Here is a 22,392-nt window from a genome sequence, read left to right as displayed (position 1 = left end):
GCCAGCCTTCTCCTGAGCTGAGCAGTTGGATTGAGAGCTCAGAATTGCAGCTGCCAGAATAAATGATCAGTACTGGTACAGTTAACTTCAGCAATGAGGATTGTTCCCTATATTGTGAAATATTTTTTGATTTAAATAGATTTTTTATCAAAGTGTGTGCATGTGTGAATACACATGCAGGCACTCAGAGAAATTGAGAGTGTGTGATCTGACCTGTCTATAGTTCTAATGCAAAATTTTTTGTAGTATTTCTAAATAAAATTGTGGTTTTAAAAAAAAACACGCTCTATTTTAAATGTTTATAAGAAATACAAAACCTCTTTCAGTCATACTTTAAATGGTCCCTTAAGTTGTCCTATGTAGTTCACCATGCCCTGACAAAAATGTAATTTTACCCTGTTGTTTTAATATCTTATTCTGTCTGATTCTCTCTCTGCCCTGCAGTTTTGAGCAGAAACTTTGGGGAAAAGTATCCATTCCCTAGAGGAGATGGTTGTTTTTACATTCTGGCTATTGCTTATATGTTTGGGGAAAGAAAAACTCATTTCAAAGCTTTCTTTGTTAATGGTTTCTAGACCAAGCAAAAACTTTGTTTCCTTTTCAGGAACCATGTACATTTGTGTTATGGTTTCTGTGAGGAATGTTGGAAAGTAGCTACCTGGGGAGTGAGTACCTGCTACAAAGGGAAGGGGGACACCAGGCGCTCGAAGAAGCCCAGACTCCTGAGCCCCTCTCCAGCTTCTTTTCTGGTGCTCATCAAGTTTCCTCATTTGTATGCCCTGCTCTCAGGCAAGGGGGTTTTCTCTGAAATGTTTCCTTTTAGTGAAGTGCTAGATTTTTTTAATAATACTTGTTTTGGCGAGGAATGTAAGTGCCCCCTGATGACTTCTGTACCAGATGGGAGAGGGATTACAGAAACTCATGTGGCATTAGACCAGGAAAGCCAAGAAATGATCTGAGTCTGAAAGAGGGAATTTTAGACCAGAGAATGTTTGGTGAAGGGAAGAACAGGGTTTTTATTAACGGGGGTTTTTTTTGTTATTTCTTCTTGAGAAAAACCCAGTGAATATAAGTATGAAATAATTTTCTGAGCTATTGCTTTTAAGTAGTGTTTCCTTTTTTTATTCTGGAACAGAACTGAAATTTTTGAAGATAAAAAGTCAGAGAAGATCCCATTTGAAAGAAAGATTAGACAGTTTTGGTTTATTTTCCTTTACTTTTAGCACCTGCATTTGAAAACCAGTCTAAGATTCACATGTGAGATTGTCATCCAGAAGGTAGTAGTGATGACTTCTTTTTCTAGCACAGATGAAATTCTTCTCATCTCAGGATGAGTGTACTACTATGCATCTAATTCAGTTACTGGAACACTATTGCTTCTGTTTTCTGAGGTAAGAATCAACAATGGTTTTGGTATTTGTCCCCGAGTCTTGAGGATATTCAAGTCAAGACTCAAGCCAAATTTTTAAACAAGCTTGTAGTTTGAATTTCTGTTTCAGCCAGTGTTTTAACATGATGTCATCTGAGGAGTAATTCAAACCATAGGGGTGTTTGGCCTGAAATGGCTGAAGAAATTATGGGGGATTTTTTGCATCACAGAATCTCCTGAGATGTTCTGAAACACATTGCCATCTCATGCCCATCATTTCAGTGGAACCTGGATTTTAACTCTCCTGGTTTAGAAGGTGGCTGGAGAGAATGGTTCACACTGAAGGTTCCTGCAGATCTGGAACTGGTGTCTGACCACTGAAAGGGTGAGGGCAGAGCTGAGCTCCCAAAGGTCACACCACACGTGCTTCCCTCGCTGTGCTCTGCAAAGTGCCATGGTTGGAACAGGGCAGAGCTTCTCCTGGAGCACACGCAGAGCCCCTGTCACTGTGTCAGCAGGGACCATCAGAGCTGTGTTAGGGGCTGGGCTGGAGCCCCTGGAGCCAGCACTTTATAGGGAACAGCACTTTCTGCTAAGTGTTCAGGGCAGTAGCACAGCTATTCCCTAACATGTATTCCTTCTGGATTCTAACAGTTGTCCCTCCGGCTCTTCAAGGACATGTGGGTCATAGCTGCTTTACATCCAAGTATATTCTTCCATCCTTTGTCATATAGGAACTGAAGACCTATAAGGGCTTCCTTTTTTCGGTGCCTCTTTCAAAAAGAATGTCTGAAATAGGGAGCCAATACCAAATATGGGGTTCTTTTTTAAACTTCATTATTTGTCTAAGCATTGATAGGACTGATTCATTCAGCTGCCAGGATGAAATCCTCCAGGCTGGCTTTTTACACAAAAGGATTTTGTTTTAAGCATTTAAAGTGTGAAAATGTTTCTATTTATAGAAATAAGTCACCTTTGACCAGAAATGGGAAAACTTCAATATAGAAGATAACAAAACAACAACAAAATCTGCGTGACTGTCACTGCCATGACTTTGACAGTAAAAGTTGTGACTTTTAGGGTTTTTCCATAAGCTGTTGGAGAAAGCTCTGTGATTGAATGAGGCCAGAGAAAAAACTTGTGAGTTAGTATAAAATCAGAATGTCTTGCCTTTGGAAAACACTGGTGTCATGAAAAGTGTTTTTAAACTGAGTGTTGAAAGTAAAAGGGATTGTATTTTGAGTAAGTTTACAGTATTGGTGGTATAGCAGAATTTTAATCTGAGATCCCTGTTCTAGGACAGGTCCATTTCCATTCCAGCTCAAATAGCCTTTCCAGAGGGCACAGTTCCAGCAGTGCTAGGAGTGGTAACTAAGAGCCCACATTTCTGTGCCCAAGGTGAGTGTCTCCCCAGAGCATTACAAAGTTGAATTCCTCCTTCAGGTCATTTGACAGTTGCATTTCTTCCCCTGCCATTTTGTGTCTCCAGAAGAGATAATATTCCTTGGCTGTGCCTTGATTCTGAGGATCCTCTCCTTGGGAGGCAGGAGTTTCAAGGGCCATGAAGATTATAAGCCTTGGCTCTGTATGGCTAAAAGTCCTTTGCTGTACCTGAGAAAATGAATGTCTTCAGCTGAGGAATGAGACTGGGTGTGGGTCTTGACTGGGTTGTTCTTTCCATGGGAAGGAACCTGGGTAAGGGTAAGCCTGGTGTGTTTGAGTCCTGGTAACTCATTATTGCTGGTGGAAAAAAAGGGAATAGGAGGAATATCAGCCTCCGTGAGGGAAGGAGCTTAGAGAAGAGGGTAGGAATTATGCTGAAGCCCCTGTTCATATAGGGACCACCACCTCAGGTACCTTCAGCTTCTCACTCTTGGAATAAAAGCAAGCAAAAGCTCTCTAGGCTTGGCAGAGGTGAAGAAGAAAGAAAAGACAAATTCCCAATTAATCACTGCCATTGGCATATGCTCTGTTAGTGGGGAAGGAGAAGTAAAGAGTCGAGCTTGTACAGATTTACATTTTTCCTAGTGAGTGACCTGTGCATGATGTGTCCTAGATAAGCATCGTTGGGTCTTCTTTGTCCCTCAAAAACAGTAACAGAGAGATTTTTATTCTAATTCTATGATTAAGTCTGACCCATACCTTGATGTTAACTGACTGCATTCATATCCTAAAACTTAGATTATACTGTAGAAGTTCAGCATTTGAAAAGCTGTTGCTTATCTATGGTGACTTAACCCTACCCAAAAAGCACCTGACTAAGGAACTTCTTGAGTTTTTCCAAGCCCTAAAGTTTCTACAGTTGTTTCATACACACTCAACTGGCCTGATCCATTCTAACACTTTGTTTTCCTTTGCAATTAAAATATTTCAGCTGCCATGTTAAATATGTGAGACTTTTTAGTCTTGTCAGAAGCTCAGCAGGATGGAATTGAGTGTTTGCACAGCATCTTATAACAGTCCCAAGAATAATTCTTGGATCAACTTTCTGGCTGTTTTCAAACCAGTGAAAAATATGAACTGCTGAATAAATCCATTTTGGTCCTTGGCATATGATTATTTTCCCACTTTTTATTTCCCTGTAGGTTATTTGACAGCTCAAAACACATTTCTAAACATGCCTCTCTTGCATCCCAAAATAAACATGTGACTGTGGATTACCTGTCAGGCTTTGACAGTCTTTTGGTCCTACAGCACATCTGGAAAGGGATTTCTGTTTTGTTTTTTTGGTTGTTTTTTTTTTCTTTCTTTTTAAAGATAGAATGTACCAGTTCACAGGCCATTTTTTTTTTTTTATTTCTTCCAGTTTTTGTTGTTTTGTTTATAGATTTTTAATAATCATTCTGTACTCACCTTGTTTTTTGCTCTTCGGTGAGTAGCCATAAGTGCATCATCAGTAGCCATTAGTGGACAGAAAGTGGACTGAGATCCCTGGTGTGACTGTGAGACAAGGGGAGTGTGAAGCTCACTCCTATCCCACTAAATCTGAAGCCTGGAGGAGCTTTTTAGTGCAATTCTGCTCCCTTTGCCATTATAGATAGTAGTCTGTAACTGAATTTATCCTGCTTTGCTAGCCTCAGTGTTCAGAGACTTCCAAGGAGCTGGTCAGGCTGTTGTCAGGCCCATGTGCCTTAGGAAGCAGCAAATATGAACAGACTGTTGTGTGTGAAACACCTTTGACTCTTTCCATGTTTCTGTGTTACAGCTGTAATGAAGGAAAGATGACCTTGGTGAAGGGTTAGATCAAAGTCGACTGTTTAAATCAATTAAAAGGTGGCTGGTTTAGATTACATATAAGAAAAAAGTCTTGCAATGAGGGTTGGTACAGAACTAGAATAGGTTACCCAGAGAGGTGATGAATCTTCAGGAAACATTCAAGGGGCTAGTTGAAGATGTCCCTGCTAATTGCACCTCTAAAGGTCCCTTCAAACCTAAAAAATTCTATGATTCTACATTTCTCAGTGTGCAGCATCTCTTGATTGACCACTGGGTCTGTTTTCTTACAGTCAATCTCTGCTCTCGCTCTGTCTGGTGAATATAGCACTCAAGTGTTGCAAGGAGGGGGACTGTGGCATGTGAAGGCACCTCATGCTGAGACAGGTGCCCAGAAGAGCTGGGTCATGAGAAAGCTTGCCCTGGGCATGGCAGCTCTGCAAGATCTGTGGTAAAGTCGTCATCACCAGTGGTAACTGGAGAAATACTAGCAGACATCTTCTAACAAGTGATTAATCCAGGATTCAGCACTAGTTCAAGCTGTTGACAATTATCCTCCTGTGGCTTTGCTGAGATGTGGTGTTTGTCACAATAGATCTAACCTGTTAAATAGATACTGCTTTTTGCTCCACCAGGGATGCCTTTAGTGACAGATAAAATGATTCCAGTGTACAGAGGACAAGGTCCTTCAATTTGTTAAATTTGCCAACTGCATTTCCCAATGCCTGAGGGTTGAAAGGTGTCATAGAAATGTAAAGTGCTATTACTCATCTGAAATCACTCTGTTTTCTTAAAAAAAAAAAATCAAACAACCACATATACTTCTTTCCTGCATTTTGTTCAATCTTTGGTTGGTTCCCTTAAATCTGCACACAGAACTGCTACCACTTAGTGCCTGGATCTTGACTGTGTTTCAAGCATTTTGTCTGACCTTTTGTTAGGCATTTATTTCCCTTACCTGTTTCTCCAGTTACTTGAGCAATCTGTTTTCTGTGACTAATTTAAAGACACTGATTTTCAGTGCTTTTATTTAAACACACAGTTAGCTTAAGCATGCAAGTGAAGTTCATAAAGCTCAGGGAGTCCAAACACTTTGGTTGTACTCGCTTGATAGGTTTACTGTGTTTTCCCATGTCCTAGCATTAATTACAAACAGCTGAAATAGAAAGGCCTAATGAAGAACTAATCTTGATGTGAGAGCAGGAAAGAGAGATGTATGGGACAGGAATTCAGCAATCCTCTGGCTGGAGATTTAGTTGCACCTAAACACCGTCATTCATGGACCCAACTTAAATTGTCAGTCAAGAACCTGTCAGTCTAAATAAGTCTGAAGCATTAAGAAGTTTGCTTTAGTTGGCATTTAACTTTTCCCTTGGTGTCCAAATCTTAGCTTTAATCAGAATATCTCACAGAAGAGAGGGTTCAGTTTGATCCAACTATGTGAAGTATTGTATGTAGTTGGCTTGTCCTCAGAGAAGTTTCAGCTCCAGCTTGTAGACATGGTAGTGAACAACATCAGCAAAGAAAGCAGTTCCTCAGAAAGAACATCTGAGCAGTTATTCAGGTCTCAGGTTTCAGAGAGCAGCATTTCCAGTATTTTACTGACTTCTGTAAGAAAAGGAAAAAAGGGAACCCTCCTCTTCATGTTAGAGGGTATGATAATAGATCTCTAGGGATAGATAATATAGATAGTAGAGTTAGATAATTTCTTGTGTGATCTCTGAAAATTTAAACCACACTGGAGATAAGAAACAATATTAGCCAACAAATTATAAATCATCATGTTCTAAAACTATCATTGATGTATATAGTAACTCCAATATTGTGTATAGATTTTCCTCTGAAAGGCAATATTTATGGAAAAAGTTGTACAGTAACCAAAAAACATAATTGTAACAATATTGAATGTATGTGTCATTTGGTGAATTTGAACTTGGAGCCTATAAAGTAATGGAAAGAACTGAAGTTCACTCCCAAACACATCTACAGCCAGCAGACCCCAGAGATCAGGTCAACAGGTACACCCAAAAGGTGCTTGACTGTACAACTGACTGAAAGACTAACAGCTAACAACTGGGCATCTTCAGAGCAGGGAAGGAGAACCTCTCAGGTCAAATGATTGAACAGAAATAAGGTGGTTCAGTAGGGAATGAAACCCAAGGACAAAGTAATAATGACCAACAAACAGTACTGCTGTCTAAATCATGCATGACAATGACACCAAATTTGACTTCTGTAATAATGCATAACACAATATTGTGTTTTCACCAAATAGAGTTGTTGTTTTTTTCTATTCTAGCTGACCATACATTATATTCTAACATATTAATTGTGTCTGTGGACTATTAAATGCCAAAGTAAACTTTGTTTTGAAATCTAGGCCTCCAGTCTAGGAATTTCAGCAGTATTCTCCAGCATTTGCAGATGAACCATGTGGTATATGTTCACACTTCTTGTAAGTTTTATATCTGTAGTTCAATTTCTACTGTCTTTTATATCATCAGTTAAAAGGGTTAATCTGTGGGCAGAAATAGTTTTAAGATTCTCCTGAGGAGCTGTGACCACTGTCATGCCCTAAATGGAGGGAGCATGTGAATTTTCTTGAACTTTGTTTAAATTGTAGCTTCTACCTTCTTTCTCTACTACTTTGAACCTTTTCTCCTCCAGACAAAACTCATTCTCATGAGTCCTTTCCATTCACTTTTTAAAAGGAGAACACTGAAACCAAGTATGTGGAAAGTATTAATACATTAAAAATTATATAGGCATAGAAATATAACTACTTTTCTGATGTCTTTCTGGCCAGAGTGTGAGAGAGAGGTTCTCAAAGAGCACGCCTGACATCAGATCCCTGCTCTTTCCACCATGTTCCAGTGCTTCTGAAATGCTCAACTTTACAACCATGATACCAACAAGTTGCTGTGAGGTAAGAAATTCCTGTGACCCATTCATTGCTGCTCACTAAACTTTCTGTGGCTATTCAAGCACCTCTGGGGCAGGGAATGCTTGAATGTTAAGGCATAGTCTGCAAATGAAGTTTTGGTAACTGCAGGTTGAGTTGCTGGGAAGTGGTTCCGTTTTATACCTTTTTTCTTGACAGCCCTGCAAGAAACTCAGCTATGGCTTAGGCATGTTGTTGTTCACTTGTGCAGGAGGGCTGAGCCACCCTAACCTGGCCAAGGGCACTCATGGGCCGTGGGGATGGAGCACAGGGTGTGCAAAGGGAAAGCTGGAGCCAGGTTTGGCCAGCCAGTGGAGCCTGGGGAAAGTGGGGTGGTGGAGGGTACCCAGCTGCTGTTTCCAGCCACCCAGAGGGGGATTCCAGGGAAGGCAGAGCCAGGCTCCTTCCAGCATAACCACAAGAGGCCAGGGACACAAGTTGCCACAAGAGAAATCCCAGGCAGTGCCCTCCATGCCAGGACTGCAGGGCAGCAGGCACAGCCTCAGGGACTGGCTCTCAAAGGGTGCCCTGCCTCGGGTGCTGCCAGGATGGGCTGGGCAGAGACAGCCAGCTGGGCTGCCCTGGAAACGAGCTCCTCTGGGTGTCCACCCTTTTTAGAAATATATATCTATACACACACACACACACATGTATATATATGCACGTATATACACATATATATGTGTATAGGTTGTATAGGTGAGTGTCTATATATATATATACATGTGTATATATATGTGTATATATATATATATATATATATTAATTTTTTTTAATTGTGAGGTATTTGAGTGAGGATAGGGTTTGTTTATTTGCTTGTTTCAAATAATCATTTTGCACTTGGGCCAGCAGTGGTGTGGCCAGTGAGGGTGACTGACAGGCGGTGTGCTGCGCTGGGGGCCATGCTGTGCTTCGATCGCTGCCGGAGCTGGCAGCCCGGCAGCCCAGGAGGGGCTTGCGAGCGGCTTTTTAAAGCCTGGGATTTCCAGCACTCCTCAGGATGAGTCGCAGCTCGGCAGCCCTGCACAGAGCAGATGTGCGGAGGGGAGGGAAATGCTTTCGGCTGAACCCAAAAAGTACGTGCCAGGAGGAAGGCTTCAGGAAGTGGGAGCTCGGCAGGGAGGAGGGAAGGGAGCATTTCTCTTCTGCTTCGTATCTAAGGAATAATTTAAATTTATTGCTTCTCCTACAGAAGGAAAATCTCACTGAAGTTGTTTTAATGTGAATTTTTATATTTATTTTCTCTGTGTGTGTGTGTGCATATCTGTTTTCTTTGTGCAGTTTTGTTTCAATTTCTAGGACTAATTTGGAGTTTTGGCTGATGGGAGAACTGGTTGTGCAAGGGGTTGATGTAGCAGGAGGTTGCTTATGATGGTATTTGTTGCATCATCAAGAGCTGATTGTTTAAACCTTATTGGATCTGATCCATAATAGCAGGAACATTTTTATGAGAAAGGAAATATAAATGAAGTCCTAAAGCAGATTCAGAGCTGTTATCATTTTGTGGAACCTATTAATAGAATGTAAAGTGACCTAAATGAAGTGCTGTGGAAAGGCTTGTCAATAGTTTATACATTAAGCTAGGATTATTTGAACACATTGGTAGTGAAAAGAGGATTTTCCTGTACATTACAAATTAGTTATGACAATTTGTGGCAGAAGACTGAGACAGGTTAGCAAGCTAAATATAAAGAATTTGTGTACCTCTGTCCTCATACAGCCCCATCCCTGTATACCCTGACCTTATATCATTACAATATTTTGTAGAGATTTTAGTACAGAAGATAAACTGCTAAATCTTTGCTAACTTGTATGGACTTAGTTTTATTAGCCAGCCCAGCCCTCGCATTCAAAGAAGTTTACCAAGAATATTTGTTTCTAGTCTGAAGAGTGGAAGAGAAAAGGTTATGGGAATTCTGTGGTAGAAACTCCAGCTGGGAGGGAAGCTGTGGATTTTGTTTCATTGCAACTGGTCCTGGAAAAAGTGAGACAAAAAACAGGGGCAAGCTTTTTATAGAATAATTTAAAGTAATAAATAAGTGGCAAGTGAAAAGGAATTTGAACATGTAACTCATAACTCCATATTATTTACCAATATTGTCTGCTGGCACTGCTAAAGGTCTTAATTTTCAGTTTGTCTTTTAATCCCATCTTTACCACAGTGACCCTTTTTGTTGTTAAATTTTCTCTAAAGTTTCTGAGGGAAATCCAAGTTTTGTTCCCTCTCATTATATACTCACCAAATTTTCAACTAGTTCACATCCTGTATTGCTTTCTCTTGCCACAAGCTTAGCTGTGTAATATCATGTGTATATGCAACTAAGTAAGTTGATCAAGGGATCTCAAGTTGAAATTTGGTTGACTTTCTTTGGCTTTGGCTGCCTTAAGAGGTTGCAAATTATATCCCCCTAGGATGTCCTGTGTTTCCAATGCCCTGAAGTGCCAGCCTGGAGAGAGAGGGTGGCTACTGAACATGATCTAATTAGTCCAGCAGTCCCTGGCTAAGCAATTGGGAAGCAGAATTCCATGCACAAACAGGACCCAGAGTAGAGATGTGTGTCTGCATATTGTTGCAGGTGGTTAAGCAAGGCTGGTCACACTCCTAAACCCCCAGGGCATGACAAAGCAGTGTTGCTGCATGAGATGATTCAGTCTTTGGTACCTGAGAGATTTTCAAAGTTATGCAAACTTAATAGAAGCACAGAGTTGCAAGACATTGCAGCTGCAATACAAGTCAAACTCTCTCAGTCCTGAAAAGCAGGAAATATTAGTGTAGAGGTGCAAGGGAATTCAAGTATTTACTCATAATGAAGCTGAGAGGAAGCACCAGGCTGACTTGCATAAATTCATTTAATGCTGCTAGACACTCTTTATAAATTCTGTGATAAGGACAGCCACCCTAGGAAAGGTTTAAATAAAAAGATATTGCTCAGACTTCACATGCAGCTTTGGCAGGCACTGGGACTTGAAAGCGTGCTTGGAAGGTAAATAAGCCAGCAGTCAGAAATGCCTCCTACAGAAGGTAGTCAGTAGCTGAATGTGATGTGGCACATGCAGAATGCAGGGCATGATTCAAGGATGCAGCCTGGGGCTGCTGTGCAGCTGGATCACCCTGTGTGCCTGGGCCAGCCTGTTGCAGTGAGGTCTGAGCTGGGAGTTACCAGCTGATCCTGCTGAGAAGAGCCCATGGAATGGTATCAGCAGCTTCATTTGACAGCATTTGCAAAGTTCAAACATAACCTAAGCAGAAAGCCCAAGAAATAGGGGGATGGACTGTTCTGATTTTTGCTGATCCCTCTGGACTGACTGCCATCAGCACAGCTGTGCTGCCAGTGAAATGACTGAGTAGGTGAAACCAAGCCCTTGCTGGCTGTATGATATAATGGACAACATTTAAACAGCTCCAGTTAATCTAAACCTCCTAAAGCAATAGGAAAGAGCTCACTTTGTTCTTTGCAAAGTTAGAAATGCCTAAAAAAGGACTTTATCTCAAGTCAGAAGGAAAATTGTTTAGTTTGAATTCAAAAAAAGGACAAATTATTTGCATCAAACTTCTGCAACTGATAAGGTAGTGCTCAATAAATTATCTGCTTTTTGTTGAGAAAGGAAAATAAGCATAGTTTATTATATACCTGATGTATTTTTCTATAATTTCTGTACTGAAACTAGTGCAAGTACTCAAATTATATAATTGACTTTACTGTGATAGGTGAAGGATCAGCATGGCTTAGAAACTTGCAGTGCTATTGTCACCATGCAATCGCTGTCATAAGAGGTCCTTCTCTCCATGGTGCTGCAGAGACCATTTCACCACAGCTGAGCAATAGCAAATGAAGGTGACTTCAGGAGCACCAGGGAGACTCTTAGTGGATCAATGCTGGCACTTTGGAAACTCCAGTGGCACTGCTGTAGGCAAGTGCCAGTCAGTTACTCCTCAAGCAGCTGGTGAGGGAAGGCAAATGCTCAAATGCTGGAGGGCTGCAGGATCTGCAGTGTTTTCTATCCCTCCTCCACAGCACGGGAGGTGGTAGCAGTTTGATGGTGTCCTGGGTAATGCTTCAAAAAACTTAAATAACCCATTTGTAACAGAATTCTTATGTATTTAGAATCAGTGGCTGTCAAATTGCTTTGCACTCTGTCATTAGCTCAGTGTTTGATACAACAAAACTAATAGCAATGAACTTTTGCTGAAGTTCAATGCAATTTTGCAGTAGTAACTATTTGTGTTCAGAAGGCTTTTACTCCTGGAGAAAACTCGAGTATCTCTCTTACCTCCACAGGCGTTGTGAGCAAATTGTTCCTTCAGCTGTTTTTCCATTGAGAGATGCTCTTTAATGCGATGCTTTTCCAGAGTTGGGTGGGCAGAGATAGGTCCAGTAAGAAGTCAAATCTAGTATGGACATTACTTGAAGCAGACACAGGTATTTGTTAGATTTCCGTTTGTTTTTTGAGATTCTCTGTTGAATGTTACTTTGCTGGTTTTTTTATAAGCTTTTTAACATAAAGGTTGTTTATATACTTTTAGCATAAATGTTCCTTTCAGTAAATGACACTTTTCTTCTTAACTTAGAAAAGGGAGCTGCCTTGTGCTGATATTTTCTCTTCCGGCAGTTCATTCTGATTCCAAGCTGATGTTGCAGAGGCAATGGAGGAGATGCTTCAAATCTGTCCCATATCCAGAGATTATCATGAGGGTGAGAGGGAGATGATGTTTCCTAACATAGATGTGCTAAAATTTTTCTTAGTTTTTGTAGAGTCATGAAAGGTGTCCTGTAGAATTAAAACAAAATAACTGCATCATCCCTATTTTCAGTGGGTTACACAGCACAGTGGAGAGGGAAAGGATGAAGCTTTCTTCACCACTGTATCAAAATTGTCTTGATGCTTCTCCAAACCAAGTCGCTTGCTTTTGTATAAGATATTTTTTCTTCTCCCAGGATAAGTACTGCCATGAGTTAATTTTCTAAGAGATACATACATTACTTATGTATCTTATACTATACTTAAGTAATACTTATGTATTACTTATACTATACACACCTATTTCCACCAAATGTGTCAATTTATGCTTTGTGACTTTAGTGCTTTAGAAATCTAAAAGTCTTGATTGCTGTAGTTTATATCTAATTATGCTCATATTGCAGCTTTTTATTAATTTGCAAGTGTTGCTTCAACCTTTGAAATGTCTTCAGTGCTGCGGTAGATTTCTAATTGTAAATGGAGCAGCCAGTTTCACTTGTTCATTTGGAGACATTGTTCTCTCTTCTTGTAGCAATGCTAAATCCACAAGAAATGTGAAAGTTCTTCAACCTCCATGGGATTTGAAAAGCAATTACCTCCTTCCTGAGTGAGAGTTTGTTTTACTCTTGTTTTAGAGAGTTCAGGGTGGTTGTGCTCCTGCAAAAAGGTTTCATTTAGCAATAAAGACTTGCCTTTTGATGCAGAGATAGGTCTATTTGAACATATTTCACCCAGGAACTTTTCTCTCTTCCCAGTCATCTTGATTATCTCCATTACCTGTGGTGGCTAGGTGCTTTACGCCGAGTGTCTAGTGGGAATCTGTCAGAGTAAAATGCATTAGGCCATTGGACTTAACATTTTACCAGCGATCCAGTTAGAATCTCTAAAATTAATCATAAAATACTTCAAAGGTGGATTTTCATGATGCTTAGGCACTTAACAGCACAGATGAACACCAGGGAATATTTCCAGCACCGAAGGAAAACAGTAGGTGTTTTGCCAGCAGTGCAATCAATAGGTGTGAAGTGCCTACATCGTTCTTTTAATGTGGGATTTAAAGCCACAGTAACAAAAAGAGTTGCAAATTCAGTGGAGCATTTAACTGCATCCTCCCCATACAAGAAATACTGTCTCTGCAGAGATTATCAATTGAAAGCATCTAAAGTCGCTGGGTGTAAAACAGCATTTAGGTTCACTTGGCTCTTTATGTCCCCAGTTTCCTATGAAAGTAACAGAAGGTAGGTAGGAAGATCAATTTACTGAGACAGAATACATGTCCTCAAGTAATTGAAATAATATTTCATTTCACTTATGGCTTTAGCCCTTATTTATTAACTGTGAGTTTTGAAGGTTTTATTGCTGGCATTATGGAATATTTTATGGTGGATAGGTGGTTGTCAAGTCTTACCACCTGCTCCAAGCATGGCTCACTTCAGCATTTTGACATTCTTTATGCTCATTCCCTTTGCACCTCTGGGAAGTGTCTGGCTCTGCCTTTTGCACACACCACCTTCCATGCATAGAGGAATATTAAACAGACACAAGCAGATATAATATGGAATTATGCTCAGGTTAGAGTGATCAGACAATTCTTCGATCTAAACAGAAACTGAATGCTACAGCGTTTATACTAATATCACACATGTGCTTGAAGTTAGCAGACTGAGAGTTCACTTGCTGTGTTCCCAATGTTCTTCCCCTTAAAAGCATCCATTGCCAGGTGTGAAACACAGGAGATGGTGGGGCTCTGATCTGACTACTTTTAGCAATTTTCATGTTCCCAAATGTACATAATAGAATGACCAAATGGCATCAAGAAATTGGGTTGCCCTCCACCCTCACCCATGCCACCCATGACCAAAAGTTCTTTCTGGGACTACAGTTCTTCATACAGTGACAGAACAAGTCTAGAGGAGAGAATCCAGCAGGAACCAAATGACCACATTGGTGAAAATTATTAGCTGTTTGTATTTTAAAAAGTAGCATTAAAACACCCTATGGGATTAGTAAAAGTTGTTAACATCTTGCCTTAGCTGATTTATTGGGATGTGCATTCATTTTGTAATCAGCCTTTGAAAAGTCAATGTCAGCTAATGGGATTTTTTTTCCATGGTCCTTAAAAATAAGCACAGTATTTCATAGGATTTATTTAAACTGTAGGGCACTTTTCTCAGAGCAGTTTCCATGCACAAATCTTCCACTAGCAGTTGAGTGAGTCTCCCCAAGAAGCTGAACAGTGGAATGAAAAGATTATGAACATTTAGACAAGGTGCCTAAGGCCAGAGGTGGCTGGTGAAGGATATGCTTTCAGCTGCCAATAGTAAGGAAGAAATTTTTTAAAAATTAAAATATAAAACTTCAGCTGCCTGGAAGCCAGAGTATTTGTTGAAACCTCAGAGCAGAGCTCAGAAACCACTGCCAGAGATCAGAATTTCAGCGTGTTGCCAACAGCTGTGGACAGGCAGACATTTCACCATGTACTTCTGTTAAATCCAGTAATGTGAGCCTTACTTGGGAGCAGAGCTCGTGCTGCTGGGGCTGATGGAGTGGGAGAGGGATTGTTCCAGGCTGACCATGGGTGCTGTGGTATTGCATTGTCAGCAGTGGCAGCTGATGAAATGGCTTTTGACACGTGGTGGGCAGGCTGGAGCAGCAGCATCCTGGTATGAGGCATCTGTGGCTGATGAAATGGGAGCAGCCATCATCTGATAGCCTGGGATGAGTGAAACAGAGGAGGATGAGCTACAGGAGTTCAAAGGAGGCAGAGGAGGGAGAGTAGATCAGGTGAAAAGCCCAAGTTATCCCCAAGGGTTACAGAGCCAAGTGAGTTCAAAACACTCCACTCCCAGGTGGCAAACATAGATCAATGAGATTTCTTTTTTAGGTGAACTTTGTGTTATTATTAAAGAACTCCGGTTAGCAGCAGAATGCACAGAAGGAGAAAAATAACATATGAAAATATGCTATACAATAAGACTAAAATATTTGCTGTAGTTTCTCCCTGATGATGGCTACTAAATTTCTTACACTGAAGGACTTAACCAGCATATCATGTTCTTACCACCCATGTTTTTAACTAACATGCTCCAAGGCTATAAAATATATATATATGTCCTGGGATTTCTGCCTACTGCTTTGTTGTTGCACTGTGCTAGCAGTCATCTGTTCCCTCATGGCCAAACAAATATGCACTGAACTGTGATCAGCCAGCTAATTTTGATGCAGTGTCAGCATTGATTGCATTTTTTCAGCATGCTGCCTGCCCGAGCGGGTACAGCTTGGGTTGTGATTTGAGGTGCATTTGGACACAGCATCAGATAGTTTTGATGTCATTTATGGCCAAGGGGACAATATGGTGTCTCAGGGATTGCATTAAGGAACTGTCTGCGCTGGCATACAAGCCTGCGAGAGATGATAGGGGAAAGATGGACTGAGCCTCCAACTCAAATGAGAGTGAGCAGCTTCTGGTAGTGGATTTCTATTTGCTTGTTTTTCAAAAATTTGTAAGTCATGGTAGAATTTGTTTCTTTTATGTTTAAGACTAGAACTGGATGTGTTTAAATAGAACATAAAATTTCTGTAGAGGAAAATGTTGTGAAGACCTTGTTAATATTACCTGTCTGGATTAGACAAGTACACTAATACTAGAAGATAAATGTTCTCAGGAAATCTGCCTTTGGTACCTTGGCTTAAAATTTTCAGATCTGGAAATTAAGGTCCATGGCCTCAAGGTTTGGTTCTTGTGGCATGGATTCAGGAAAGGAAACCAAATGCTAGTTATTTGCCAGGTTTTCCCCACAAAGTAAGGCTGGGCTGTGCAGGCACGCTCCATAGAAAATCTTGTAGAACATTGGGTAATCCCTCATGTTTTCCAGTCCCTGTCCAAGCCATGCAGAGAGCATGCGAGCTGGAACACAGGTTTGTTTTTCAGCTGGGCTTTTATTTGGGGTTAGATTTTTTTTTCTTTTGTGCTTTGACAAACAGTTATTTTCTCCTTACTGATTTCAGCAGTGTAGCTGAAGATGTACATAGATGGCAATGTCTCTGTGCTTTCCAGAAAAGGCTTTACATTTTAAACTTCTTTTAGTCAGTCTCCAGAGAAAAGAAAATATGCCCTTTGAGAGCTTTGTAACTAGCAGACAGATATTAAAACTCAAATTCTTTTTGGTTTTATTGCTTTTTACTGATTGCTATGTTATAATTTTAATATAATATCATTCATTTAGAAAACATCCAAATTATTAATATCTATTGCTTTTACTGGCTCATTAGGCTGGATATGTAAAAATCTGAGTATGCTTACTTTAAGTATCTATCTGATTTATTATTGTATTGAAAACTTGACAAGGTTTTGATGGTTTTCTCTTTGGAGTTTTTTCTGCCCTCCCCAGCCATGCCTCATTAGATTGCTTGCAAGAAGTTTAAGCACAGATATTAAGGGCCCGAAAGAAAGCATCTCATCAAAGCAGAGGCTGTGCTAAACATGAGATCTTAAGGATACAAATGAGTCCTGAAATCCAGTGCTTTGTTACAGCTGGTCAGAAGCTCAGAAGCAAATTGCTGGGAATCAACTGGATACATATTTTAATGTAGGAAAAAATTCTCAAGGTTTTCCCAAAAATTTATGATGACAATCTGCATGAACACTTGCCTGGTTTGGGGCAGATACCTGACTTTGCTACTTGCCCTGTTATACACAGGCAGTTCCTGTTCTTATTTCTGACTTTTGGATGGACTGCATGGAAGTCACATGCATTTTAGTCCATTTGCTAAACCAATTTTCATTTTGATTAAATACACACTGTAAATGTGTGTTTGAGTGCTCCTGGCTTTGGCATGTGAACTGACTGGAACAAGAGTGGAAGAGCACTGTCACCCAGAGGCTGATAAGGAAAGCAACTTGTCCACATGTGGATCATCACAGTTTGACTTGACTTTCTGAGGGCCAAATTAATCTGACCTTACTGTGTGGTATTGGAACACAGTACTGTCATCCAGAACAAGTAAATTTGTTGTCTTGATTTTCTTTGGGACTTTTTTAAAAGCCCAAAAATATTAAAAATATTTTCCAAAAATCTTAATTTTAAATATGTCATATTTTGTAAAATATCTGAGGATCACTAGTTCTGCTATAGTCTCTGCATAACAACGACCTGTTTGCTGCTTCAAGAGTTCCTACGTACAAGATATTTCATTAAGCCCCAAATCTTCTTGTAATTTCAAACCAGATGGTGCTTCATACTGAAATTACCTGGATTATATGGACTATCAGTGAAATTATAAGGAATTTGGCAAGTACTATCTGCTACCAGCACGCTCGGATTTCTCCCACCTCAGCTAACATATCTAACATTGTTTAGTATTTTTCTTTAAAGGTTTCAGGTGTAACAGTATAGACAAGATTTTGAACAGCAAATCAAACTTCTATGTTGTGAATCCACAGAGCAATTCAACACAAGGAGGCTACTATGTTGTTAATTTATTCCCTTGTTAGTGTACATTAATCCTCCATGTAACCAAGCTCTTCCTTAAGCTCATTTCAATGTAAATAATTTCTACAAGATGAGCTGGCACCCATGAGCAAAACCAGAGGGTGAATAAAGCTTTGGATAATCTTATATCCACCTAATGCAAATCATACAACCATTTCAGTCCATTTTTTACCCCTACCCATTGAGGGGGACCTGCCCTTGCCCTCCTTTTTTAACAACAATCTTTTTTCTTCTGCATATATTAAATTTTGTATTATTTATTAATCTTAGCATCTGAAAAGCAGAAACAGATGGCTCTAATTATTTAGCCATCATTTTATCACTAAAATTACAAAAGCTTTCCTAGAATGACTCTCCTCATCTGTTACATGTTTTCCATCTTTATTTTGGGAGAAATATGACAGAAAGTTTATTTTTCTATCTGGTGCCTGCTTCCTTTGCCAGATAGTTGAGGGACAGCTGTTAATTATTTACTGACCATTTGCCTGCAGCTCTGTTAGCTACACTGCCAGGAAAGCCCTCCAAGCAGCCACGTAGGTGACAGTGTTTTGATGCTGTAGTCACTTCATATATAAGGGTAAGGCCACATCATAATCTATGTGAGTTGTCAGGTCCTCCAACAGCTCACAGAGTCAAAATGCAAATGATTGTAGCATTAATTCAGAAGGAGTCAAGCAGAGCGAGCAGGGTTAGCAAGTACGCCAGAAGCTGGCCCTGGTGAAATTACTGGCATCTTCATGGGCTGCTTGTTTACATTTGGATTTTTGACCTAAACAATCAGGTCATTCTGGATGGTGCCTTTGAAATGATCACTCAGGAAATGGATGTGTCTTCAGCAGAGTGCTCAGGATTCTGTCTCAGGACCAAAATATGGAGGGATGCAAAGCAAGTCGGGGGAAAAATGGACCAGTGAACTAATTTTAAGTAAGCACTTTAAAACTTGGTTCACACATTAAATATTCAATATATTAATTAAGCAAAATGTAATGCTTTCCTTCATTATCATTATGTTAAATCACATCCTTAAAGAGAAGGAGCAAGACTGAGGCTTATACAGAACAGCCTTTTCACTCTACATTGCATGGCTGTGATGATACTGAGCAGCCATTAATACACCTGAGACAGGTGTGTTGAATCCAGGTCAGCTGTACATCACCATAGCAGTGTGAAACAGCTGAAGGGTGTCGTGGTTTGACATGGAAAAAGAATTTTCTTGGAAGGAAGAGGTCAGTTTGGATATTGACCAGCTGAAGGTGGACACGCCTCTGAGAGCACGTAGGGGTTAAAAGCAGAATTCCCAGGAGAACTCGCTCTCTTTGGTTCCGGTCAGCGCAGTGCAGCCTCTCCCCTGCCCGGCCGTGGCTGTGTGGGGAGGGGAAGGCCCATGGCCTGAATGAGGGGGGCCAAGGGTGGAGGGACTGGAACCGGGCTGGCCCCTGCAGATGGAAGGGTAGAGGAAATCTGGGATGTCTCTGTTTTCCCCCCCCCAGAGTCTCTCTCTCTCAAGGGAGAGAAAGAGACAGCAGCAGCAGAAGTTTCATCAGCAGTTTCACCGTGGGGAAGGAGAAGAGCAAGGGGGGCCGCAAGGTGCCCAACTGCCTGTGGGAGCCGGAGCCTGGGCAGAGAGCCAGCCAGGGAGTTTGGACTTTTAACCCTTCCTGAGAAATGAAAGCTTTGTGAAATTTTTCTCCTCCTCGGTTTGAAAGAGAGGAAGAGAGACAGCTTGGACCCTGGGATGTTAGAAGGAGAAATTCCAGATGGGTGGGGGTGAAGGAGTGGCTTTTTGGCTGGACTTTCTCCCTGGTAGCCACAGATGGAATTAATCTTCTCCTCCAAGAGAGACTGTATTTTAGGAGGATGTCAGTGAGCCAAAAGACCTACTTCAGCTGGGAAAAGACAGAAGTGGAGCAAACAGAGAAAAGTTAGGGGGTTTGTGGTGGTGCCCCCTGTCCTCAAAGGAGGAGAAGAAAAGAAGATCTCTGTTCTTGGACCCTCGGCCCCAGGGGAAAAGGGGGGGGGGGGGGGGAGGCGGGTACTGTCATCCCAAAAAATGAAAAACTGAACTGTTGTTTTTTTTCCCCTCTTGGCAGGGCATCCTTGAGAGGAAAAAAAATCCTAAAAGCAGTCTGTCCATCCATGCATTGGTGGTGAGAGCACTGTGCATGGAAAGGAGAAGGCTCACCATGGCAAACTTTTCTCCGGGCGGTGCCATGTGTGACATGGAAACACAGGATGTGGAGCTGTGTTTCTTGGGGGGTTTGTGGCACAGAAAAAACTCTGTTCCCTCGATGGGCTGAGTATCGATTGTCTGGAGGGTGGAAACCTGATTGGAGTCCAGATTGTGTTTCACTGTGGTTTGTTGGAGTTGGGTGGTGGGAGGAGGAATGCTTTGCAAGGTTTTCATTTTGATCTTTGTGTATGGTTTTTTTTTCCTTTCTTTTTTTTCTTCTTTTATAGTAGTAGCTTCATACGTTTTGTTTTTTTTTTCCTGTTATTAAGCTTGGGCCTGCTTTGCTCTGTTCTCGATTGCATTTCACAGCATTCAATTGAGAGATTGCATTTTCATGGGGGCACTGGCATTGTGCCAGTGTCAAACCATGACAAAGGGGAACTTCTCCCAGTGCATCTTTTAATTTTTTAAAGTTTTTTTCAGTTGCATTCTCAAGAGGCTTAAATTTGGAGTTAATGAAATAGAAGTGATCAGGCTAAAGTATAAAGTCAAAGTATAGCACAGTATATCTCAGTGACACGAGATGGGTGCAAAATCTGTGCTTTACCAAATCTAAAAGGCAGGACCTTCCCCATAGTGCAAACTAATCTTTTGCTGATTCATGGCAGCTATCATTGACCATTTGGTACATAATTTTGGTGCTAAGAGAGCACATATATGGACATAACACAGTAAAACTTATCAGTGTCTATAGTGAATGCAACCTGCTATATATGTAGCTGCTGTCCTGCTTACCAAGTTATCTGGAAAGATTTGTAATAGTTATTTGAGTTCTCTTGGGTTAAAACACTCATAGTAACCTGGAATATTCTCCTAGAATTTCATTTTATTCTTACTAGTTATGGAAAACTAAAAGTACAAAAAAGAAACGCATAGAGTAGTAACAGCTTTTGAGAAGATATGCAAAAACCAGCTTCTCCTTAAAGCTCATCTGCAAGCTAGTAATTTCTTTTTTATATTTCTAGCTCTCATCTTCATGTGGTAAAATATTTACATTGGCAAGTATTTATCTTGTTAATTAAAACTGCTAAAAGGCCAGTTTCTCAGAGTTGACACTGTAGGAAAAGAGAAAAAGCCTAAATTTAATTACTATCCTAAAACCTTGATCATAGTGCTACTTGACTTCAGTTGGATGTTATGCTGTATTGAAGATGGGTCTGTATTAGAAAAGCATTTGTTCACCATAGTAAATTTTAAATTGTCAGCCTTAAGAGTATTTGAATATTTAAATTTAAATTTTTCTTTTATGAAAACATGCTAAAGTGGTGAATGAAATACATTACGTTAGTAAAATGAGGTGTATATTCTTGATTAGCCTACATATATTTGTACTGGTTTATCCTGTATTATTTAGAAATTTTCCACCAGTTTAATGAAATTATTTTTAATCCAAGTTGAGGTTTTCTATTGAAATATGTCTCTCTACACACACACACATAGATATGCACATTATTCCTCTCAGATTCAAAGGGCAGTGTTATAAATGGCTCTCAGTCTTTGTCAGCTTGCCCTGTTTCATTCAGCTTGGATGCCTGTCCCATTCTGCTCTCTCAGGGTAACACCAGCAAAGGGAATGAGTAGCTGTCTTTCCATTCAGATCTGAAAGTTATCTGACTGCTATTAACATTGGAGCAGAAGTGGCCATGGTATTTCATGGACTCCCCTGGAGGCAAGATCCAAAGTCTGTGTAATCCAGACATCCCTCACTTTAACTTCTCACTGAGATGGAAGGCTTTGTGTAATCCCTGGTATTTATTGCTTTCCAGATTCCACTCGGTAAGCATCAATAGTTTGTTTCGTCCACTATTGCCAGCAAACTGTAAGCTGAGTTAACAAATGTGTCATATGAGATATTTTTCAGCTTTTGACACTGCTCACCACCCGCAAATGAGTAAATGAGACCAAAATGTTCAAGTCAGCTTCTCTTCAGCACAGAGATAAGGAGAGACACCTTTGGGTATGAAATTCATGGTCCATTTCTCAAATGAATTTCTGCAACAATGAATTCACATATGTTGAAGTAAAACATAAATCATATGACAGGCAAGTACTACTTGCCCTGAATTACATTTATATAATAACCCTCTATATAATAAAACTCTAGATAGAAGCAAATCCTTGGCATGCCTAACAGATAAGCTGGAAAGGAAGAAAAAAAATGAAGCCTTTTCCTTTCTCTCCAGTTTAGCTTCTTTGGTATGCATTGCCAGAAATGTGGCAGGGTTACAATTCAGTGCACACACTGCTAAGAGTATTGGGTTTGAGAGAGACGGAGAGGCATTACCATGATTAACTTGCACATCCAGGCAGCCCTGCTCTGAGAGCACAGTGCTGGCTCTGCCTGGTGCCACCAAACAGCTGTGACTGCTTTCTTTGCTGGGCCACCTCACTGTGCCCTGCCTGCTCT

The sequence above is a fragment of the Lonchura striata genome, chromosome 4 (assembly GCF_046129695.1).
Source record: "Lonchura striata isolate bLonStr1 chromosome 4, bLonStr1.mat, whole genome shotgun sequence".
Taxonomy (NCBI): domain Eukaryota; kingdom Metazoa; phylum Chordata; class Aves; order Passeriformes; family Estrildidae; genus Lonchura; species Lonchura striata.
The sequence above is the reverse complement of the archived record's forward strand: the minus strand, read 5'-3'. Positions refer to the sequence as shown.